Genomic DNA, 10129 nt, shown 5'->3' with positions numbered 1-10129 from the left:
TGTGCCTCTGCAGCATTAATATTGAAAACTCTTCCGCGGCCTTGTCCATTCGTGTTCTCCTGGTTCGGGCAATTTCTAATAATGTGGCCCGATTTTCCACATTTATAACAAACTACATTGGCATAACTTGCTCCGACACTACTTGCTCCGCCATTACTCGTTTCGACACCATTTGTTCCTTTCGTTCTATTAACCCCTGGTCCGTAGACCTCACACTTTGCCGCGCTATGACCATTTCTTTTACACTTGTTGCAAAATTTGGTGAAGAACCCCGAGTGATACTTTTCACACCTTTGGCATAGCTGCTTCTGATTGTTGTTGTTATTGCGGTTATTATTGTTGTTGGGATGATTGTTGTAGTTGCTGTTGTTGCTGTTGTTGTTGTTGTTGTTGGGCCGTTTGTTGTAGTTACGATTGATGTTGCGATTGTTGGGATAATTGCTGCGATTATTGTTGTAATTGCTGTTGTTGTTGTATTGGTGATTCTTATCACCGTTTTCCTCCCACTTTCTTTTGACTTGCTTCACATTGGCCTCTTCAACAGTCTGTTCTTTAATTCTTTCTTCAATCTGGTTCACTAGTTTGTGAGCCATTCTACATGCCTGTTGTATGGAGGCGGGCTCGTGTGAACTTATATCTTCTTGGATTCTTTCCGGTAATCCTTTCACAAACGCGTCGATCTTCTCTTCCTCATCTTCGAATGTTCCCGGACACAATAGGCACAATTCTGTGAATCGTCTTTCGTACGTGGTAATATCAAATCCATGGGTTCGTAACCCTCTAAGTTCTGTCTTGAGCTTATTGACCTCGGTTCTGGGACGGTACTTCTCGTTCATCAAGTGCTTGAATGCTGACCACGCTAGTGCGTACGCATCGTCTTGTCCCACTTGCTCTAGATAGGTATTCCACCATGTTAACGCAGAACCTGTGAAGGTATGCGTAGCGTACTTCACTTTGTCCTCTTCAGTACACTTACTTATGGCAAACACCGATTCGACCTTCTCGGTCCGCCGTTTCAATCCGATCGGTCCTTCGGTTCCATCAAATTCAAAAGGTTTGCAGGCAGTAAATTCTTTGTAGGTGCATCCTACACGATTTCCTGTACTGCTAGATCCAAGGTTATTGTTGGTATGTAGCGCAGCCTGTACTGCGGCTATGTTTGAAGCTAGAAAAGTACGGAATTCCTCTTCATTCATATTCACGGTGTGTCGAGTAGTCGGTGCCATTTCCTTCAAAATAGTCAAATGGAACAAGTTAATCATACAGAATATTAAGAGTAGTTAATTGTATTTCGTAGCATAATATGAACTCATTTATAAAAGCTTTTTCTTCATATTAGCGTTTTATAAGTTTAAATTCGGGTAGTACCTACCCGTTAAGTTCATACTTAGTAGCTAATATACAATTCAACTACTACAATTCTATATGAAAAACTGATTATAATAATATTTCGCGTTCAAACTTTTACACAATATTTTACAAACTTACAATACCGCTTATTTTACATATAGCATGAAATATAGCACACAATAAATTTGATACAAGATGGTTGTGAAGATAATTCTAGCTAGTACACAAGTCGTTCAGCAAAGGCAATAAAGACACGTAATTCATACGTCCAGAAACAAGTCATGCATTCTGGTTTTACTAGGATTACTTCCCATCCTTGGTCTTGTGGAACATAACCGTTATGGCCGTTGATAAGACAGCGTGTTGTAATGTCATCAAAGGGGCGAGGGTTACGTAATGTCCAACAGTCCCGTAACAATCTAAAAACCTCATTTCTTACCCCAATTACCGACTCCGTCACTTGTGGGAACGTTTCGTTTAATAGTTGTAGCCCGATGTTCTTGTTCTCACTTTGGTGAGAAGCGAACATTACTAATCCGTAAGCATAACATGCTTCTTTATATTGCATGTTAGCCGCTTTTTCTAAATCACGAAGTCCAATATTCGGATATATTGAGTCAAAATAATTTCTTAACCCATTGCGTAAAATAGCATTTGGGTTCCCCGCAATATATGCGTCAAAGTAAACACATCGTAACTTATGGATTTCCCAATGTGATATCCCCCATCTTATGAACGAAAGCCTTTTATAAACCAAGGCATTCTTGGAACGTTCTTCGAATGTCTTACAAACTGATCTCGCCTTAAATAGTTGTGCCGAAGAATTCTGACCGACTCTAGACAAGATTTCATCAATCATGTCTCCGGGTAGGTCTCTTAAAATATTGGGTTGTCTATCCATTTTGTGTTTTTATACTGTAAAATAGACAAGAGTTAGATTCATAAAAAAAAATACTTATTAATACAAGCAATTTTTACATATATCATAAAGCATAAGCACACTATATTACATATATTACACCACACGAATACAACTATCTTATTCCGACTCGCTTGTTTCTTCTTCTTCGGTTTTGGTTCGTTTTGCCAAGTTTCTAGGGATATATGATGTTCCCCTAATACGAGCCGTCGTAATCCACATTGGTTTAGAAAAACCTGGTGGTTTAGAGGTTCCCGGGTCATTGTTACAACTTAAGGACTTCGGGGTTTGACGATACATATAAAGTTCATCGGGGTTGGAATTAGATTTCTCTATTTTTATGCCCTTTCCCTTATTATTTTCTTTTGCCTTTTTAAATTCAGTTGGGGTAATTTCTATAACATCATCGGAATTCTCGTCGGAATCCGATTCATCGAAGAATTGGTAATCCTCCCAATATTTTGCTTCCTTGACGGAAACACCATTGACCATAATTAACCTTGGTCGGTTGGTTGAGGATTTTCTTTTACTTAACCGTTTTATTATTTCCCCCACCGGTTCTATTTCTTCATCCGGTTCCGATTCTTCTTCCGGTTCCGATTCTTCTTCCGGTTCCGACTCTTCTTCCGGTTCCTCTTCGGGAACTTGTGAATCAGTCCACGAATCATTCCAATTTACATTTGACTCTTCATTATTATTAGGTGAGTCAATGGGACTTGTTCTAGAGGTAGACATCTATCACATAATATCAAACGCGTTAAGAGATTAATATATCACATAATATTCACATGTTAAAAATATATAGTTTCCAACAAAATTTGTTAAGCAATCATTTTTCAAGTAAACACGGTCGAAGTCCAGACTCACTAATGCATCCTAACAAACTCGATAAGACACACTAATGTCCTGTTCTTATTGATTAAAAACGTTCCATATTAATTGATTTCGTTGCTAGGTTTTGACCTCTATATGAGACGTTTTTCAAAGACTGCATTCATTTTAAAACAAACCATAACCTTTATTTCATCAATAAAGGTTTAAAAAGCTTTACGTAGATTATCAAATAATGATAATCTAAAATATCCTGTTTACACACGACCATTACATAATGGTTTACAATACAAATATGTTACAACAAAATAAGTTTCTTGAATGCAGTTTTTACACAATATCATACAAGCATGGACTCCAAATCTCGTCCTTATTTAAGTATGCGACAGCGGAAGCTCTTAATAATCACCTGAGAATAAACATGCTTAAAACGTCAACAAAAATGTTGGTGAGTTATAGGTTTAACCTATATATATCAAATCATAATAATAGACCACAAGATTTCATATTTCAATACACATCCCATACATAGAGATAAAAATCATTCATATGGTGAACACCTGGTAACCGACATTAACAAGATGCATATATAAGAATATCCCCATCATTCCGGGACACCCTTCGGATATGATATAAATTTCGAAGTACTAAAGCATCCGGTACTTTGGATGGGGTTTGTTAAGCCCAATAGATCTATCTTTAGGATTCGCGTCAATTAGGGTGTCTGTTCCCGAATTCTTAGATTACCAGACTTAATAAAAAGGGGCATATTCAATTTCGATAATTCAACCATAGAATGTAGTTTCACGTACTTGTGTCTATTTTGTAAATCATTTATAAAACCTGCATGTATTCTCATCCCAAAAAGATTAGATTTTAAAAGTGGGACTATAACTCACTTTCACAGATTTTTACTTCGTCGGGAAGTAAGACTTGGTCACTGGTTGATTCACGAACCAATAACAATATATACATATATATCAAAGTATGTTCAAAATATATTTACAACACTTTTAATATATTTTGATGTTTTAAGTTTATTAAGTCAGCTGTCCTCGTTAGTAACCTACAACTAGTTGTCCACAGTTAGATGTACAGAAATAAATCGATAAATATTATCTTGAATCAATCCACGACCCAGTGTATACGTATCTCAGTATTGATCACAACTCAAACTATATATATTTTGGAATCAACCTCAACCCTGTATAGCTAACTCCAACATTCACATATAGAGTGTCTATGGTTGTTCCGAAATATATATAGATGTGTCGACATGATAGGTCGAAACATTGTATACGTGTCTATGGTATCTCAAGATTACATAATATACAATACAAGTTGATTAAGTTATGGTTGGAATAGATTTGTTACCAATTTTCACGTAGCTAAAATGAGAAAAATTATCCAATCTTGTTTTACCCATAACTTCTTCATTTTAAATCCGTATTGAGTGAATCAAATTGCTATGGTTTCATATTGAACCCTATTTTATGAATCTAAACAGAAAAAGTATAGGTTTATAGTCGGAAAATTAAGTTACAAGTCATTTTTGTAAAGGTAGTCATTTCAGTCGAAAGAACGACGTCTAGATGACCATTTTAGAAAACATACTTCCACTTTGAGTTTAACCATAATTTTTGGATATAGTTTCATGTTCATAATAAAAATCATTTTCTCAGAATAACAACTTTTAAATCAAAGTTTATCATAGTTTTTAATTAACTAACCCAAAACAGCCCGCGGTGTTACTACGACGGCGTAAATCCGGTTTTACGGTGTTTTTCGTGTTTCCAGGTTTTAAATCATTAAGTTAGCATATCATATAGATATAGAACATGTGTTTAGTTTATTTTAAAAGTCAAGTTAGAAGGATTAACTTTTGTTTGCGAACAAGTTTAGAATTAACTAAACTATGTTCTAGTGATTACAAGTTTAAACCTTCGAATAAGATAGCTTTATATCTATGAATCGAATGATGTTATGAACATCATTACTACCTTAAGTTCCTTGGATAAACCTACTGGAAAAGAGAAAAATGGATCTAGCTTCAATGAATCCTTGGATGGCTCGAAGTTCTTGAAGCAGAATCATGACACGAAAACAAGTTCAAGTAAGATCATCACTTAAAATAAGATTGTTATAGTTATAGAAATTGAACCAAAGTTTGAATATGATTATTACCTTGTATTAGAATGATAACCTACTGTAAGAAACAAAGATTTCTTGAGGTTGGATGATCACCTTACAAGATTGGAAGTGAGCTAGCAAACTTGAAAGTATTCTTGATTTTATGAAACTAGAACTTTTGGAATTTATGAAGAACACTTAGAACTTGAAGATAGAACTTGAGAGAGATCAATTAGATGAAGAAAATTGAAGAATGAAAGTGTTTGTAGGTGTTTTTGGTCGTTGGTGTATGGATTAGATATAAAGGATATGTTATTTTGTTTTCATGTAAATAAGTCATGAATGATTACTCATATTTTTGTAATTTTATGAGATATTTCATGCTAGTTTCCAAATGATGGTTCCCACATGTGTTAGGTGACTCACATGGGCTGCTAAGGGCTGATCATTGGAGTTTATATACCAATAGTACATACATCTAAAAGCTGTGTATTGTACGAGTACGAATACGGGTGCATACGAGTAGAATTGTTGATGAAACTGAACGAGGATGTAATTGTAAGCATTTTTGTTAAGTAGAAGTATTTTGATAAGTGTCTTGAAGTCTTTCAAAAGTGTATGAATACATATTAAAACACTACATGTATATACATTTTAACTGAGTCATCAAGTCATCGTTTGTCGTTACATGTAAATGTTGTTTTGAAACCTTTAGGTTAACGATCTTGTTAAATGTTGTTAACCCAATGTTTATAATATCAAAAGAGATTTTAAATTATTATATTATCATGATATTATGATGTACGAATATCTCTTAATATGATATATATACATTAAATGTCGTTACAACGATAATCGTTACATATATGTCTCGTTTCAAAATCATTAAGTTAGTAGTCTTGTTTTTACATATGTAGTTCATTGTTAATATAATTAATGATATGTTTACTTATCATAATATCATGTTAACTATATATATAACCATATATATGTCATCATATAGTTTTTACAAGTTTTAACGTTCGTGAATCACCGGTCAACTTGGGTGGTCAATTGTCTATATGAAACCTATTTCAATTAATCAAGTCTTAACAAGTTTGATTGCTTAACATGTTGGAAACATTTAATCATGTAAATATCAATCTCAATTAATATATATAAACATGGAAAAGTTCGGGTCACTACACCGTGTCTTTATATTTGCTGTATGTATTGATATATACGGTTTATAATTTTTGGGTGGTTGTTGGGTTTTATATCTTCTCTTATATTTCGATGTCCCTGCTTCTGTTTCCCATAATCATTGTCATCTCCAGTTAATGTTTTCTTTTATTTACTGCGATTTATACCACAATTTCTGTTTCGGAGCTTTGTCCTTTCGTTTCTTCTTCTTGTGATTAAGCACCGCTTGTAATGGTACCGAATTCGCAGATATGAATTTAGGAATGAACATTGTTAATGTTCTAGGAAGGAAATTGTAATGGTACGATCTTGACTTGTCAAATTACCAGAATACCTCGGAAAAAGCTGAATCATTAAGAAATATTTTCTTGATATTTTAGACATTAAGTAGAATACAAGAGTCGTGTAACATGACACATGATGACGGTATGGTCTGTGAATCATCTCGTTCCATTTAGAAACTCGGCATGAATTACTGTAATATAATCACGTTGATCAAGTGTCATTATATTATACTAATTCATGCTTCAGTTCCCAACACTACTTCAAAAATATTCTTATTTTAAACTCGAAGGTTTCAGAATTTAGAAACTAAAATAGTTTCTTTTATGATGTAACACATATAAACCGAGGAGATAAATGATTTCAGATAAGAATAATTATGGAAATATCTTCAGAAATATGAAGGATATTTATAATGAAAGATACGATGTTATCTTAGAATTTCTAATATCAAAGGATGATGAAGGATATTATCCGCAGGGGTTTAGAGTCAAGAGCAAGGTATTTAATGACTTCAGCTGATACTGAATCATTTAGATTCTTTAAAGGCAGGTTCAGTCTTTGTGATTTGTCCACAGCCTCCTTCATACTTTGCTCAATCCGTTTTCCAATTCCAAAACTTATCTTTTTCTGCGCTTTGCTAGCACACTATTCATTATCATCAAACTTTTTACGGTTAAGGTCGTTTTATAGTTTTTGCTGCTTCATCAACATTTCGAGAACTATTTCGTAGTTCAGGGTGTTTTTCAGAAACTTCACATTCGAAGTATGTAAGCCTTGGAGATAGACGTTATATGTATAACTGTTAGTGTCAACATGCTGCAAGATTTCAAAATACTGATTGCTAATTCCCAATGATTCGTATGGCAATTCTCGTTACAAGAGGTAGGTGAATAAATGATGGGGTTTTGATAAATATAATGACTTTTCAGAAAATCTCAGATCATTACGATTGCTGATAAGTTTACTGCTAATGTGGCGAAATATGAAAGGTTCTCCGGCAACAATGGCGAAAGGGCAACATATATATCAAGATTATGATAAGGCTACTCCGAATGAAAAATCGAAGTTGTCTTGCTGGAGCTGTGACAAAACTGGCTACATTGAAAAGAAATCGCAAGGTTATTTTTGCTAATAAATGCCAAAGGATCTGTCGTGGGTACATGTTAAACTATGGCTTTGGTTTCGAGAGTTATTCAGGTGCATGACTGTGGGTAACATGTGGTTGAATCATCATCTCGATTGCTCATTATTTGAAGTGTCTTCAGAAATTTTCAAAGGGTTTGAACACAGATTGTAATAGTTAATATACATTTGATGTTCTAACACAGTTTTGAAGTTAAAGTATATCTTTGAAAGATGTAGGAATCTAAAAGTGATGGTACCGATTATATCTCGAATTGAATTCTGAGGTTTCAAAATTAGAATATGTAATTGGGTTTGAATGAGTATGGTTGTTTTGATTTCTATAAAGAAATGTATATTATTGTGAAAGTAGGAAGTATAGTTGATAATTTACTTATTATGATTCGAAGAATGTAACATATTAATTGTGAATATATATATCTCTCGGGTATTACCTACCCGTTAAAAAAATTTACAATTAATATTTTGTACATAAGAATTTTATTACAGTCTTTATGAAAATATATATGTATATATTCTCCTCAGATGTAACATAGATTTTAATGAGTTAATACTAAATTAAACTCATTCGATTTAAGGTTAGAACTAGAATTGAATAATCCCTTGAAGGCTTTAGAGATTACATAAGCATTTCTTCAATAATATTGAAATTATGAATCAATACTTCGTTATTTTTTGAGGTGTGATATTGGTTTTTGTTAAATTTTTGTGTACTTCGCAAAGTACGAATGATTTTATCTGAAAAGTTTTGGTTACATGGATGATGAAAGTGTAAAAATAAAATATATACTTGATTTATTAGAAATTGGAATTTGTTGAATTGAGACAGAGATTGTAGTTAACGATGGTTAAGTTGTGGGTGAAGGACGTACATTATTGAATATTTGTAATATGAATTAACCGAGTAGTTAAGATTCACACACGATAGCTTAGCATGGAAAGATTTATTTTTATTTCAAAATATTTATATATAAAATATACATATAATTTCTTCAGAGGGAATGAGTTAATTCTTCGTAACTTGTTGATACAATATACGCGTTATTGATTCGTAGTGATGTCCACAGTGATTCTTGAACTGACGGAGTTTGTGATGTTATAGATGTTGTTGATTCTGATGTTGACTGTAGTGACGATGCTGGTGACGCTGACGATACTATTGATGCTGTTGGTAAAACAAGTTTAACTTGTTAATCACACACCATTTTTGTCAGGGTTTCTACTTTTCCTTCTATCATTTTAGCTTGCTTAACTAATTTATGGTTTGGGCAAGATTAGATAATCTCTAAGACTTTAGAGATTACATAATCACCGCGGAATGTTTCTCCAATGAAGTTATGAATTAATACTTCGTCAGTTATTGTTGTTGGTACTCCTTGGTATCCATGGTGCGTATGACGTTGATGCTCGTGGGACAGATTGTGAAGTTGAGGTTTACGACGTGGTTGTGGTTGGAGGTGGTAATGGTACTGTTGGCGTTGATGATGGTAGTACTGGTTATGTTGCTGGTGCTGCTACTGGTGTTTGTAATCTTTGCACCATATTCTCCAAAGCCACTACCCGAGCGCGAAGCTCGTTGACTTCTTCTATTACACCGGGGTGATTGTCGGTTCGGACGAGCGGTGTAGAGACCCATCCTAATCCATTTGGACGAATACATTACATTTGGTTACATCACGAGGTACTTGACCTCTATATGATACATTTTACAAACATTGCATTCGTTTTTAAAAGACAAACTTTCATTACATCGAAAGTTGACGGCATGCATAGTATTTCATAATATATCCAACTATAATTGACTTAGTAATAATCTTGATGAACTCGATGACTTGAATGCAACGTCTTTTGAAATATGTCATGAATGACTCCAAGTAATATCTCTAATATGAGCAAATTTACAGCGGAAGATTTCTTTCATACCTGAGAATAAACATGCTTAAAAGTGTCAACCAAAAGGTTGGTGAGTTCATAGGTTTATCATAAACAGTAAAATTCATCATTTTGATAAACCACAAGATTTAAATGCTGCATGGTACAAATGGGCCCGAATCCTATACCCACCTGTAATGTACATGCGATATCTTTTAAATATAGTACACTTTTCTTGTGTACGAAACCATTTTTCATAAATCTTAGTAACCGTACACATATCTCGTGTACAAAATCTCTTACACATAACATGTGTATAAAATCATTCTCTCGATACATAACATTCACTTTTCATTCATTTTTTGGCTTGGTAACCGACCTTAACATATAATGCGCATAACAATATCCCCAAAACAG

The sequence above is a fragment of the Rutidosis leptorrhynchoides genome, chromosome 3, assembly GCF_046630445.1.
Source record: "Rutidosis leptorrhynchoides isolate AG116_Rl617_1_P2 chromosome 3, CSIRO_AGI_Rlap_v1, whole genome shotgun sequence".
Lineage (NCBI taxonomy): Eukaryota > Viridiplantae > Streptophyta > Magnoliopsida > Asterales > Asteraceae > Rutidosis > Rutidosis leptorrhynchoides.
This window is presented reverse-complemented; position numbering follows the sequence as displayed.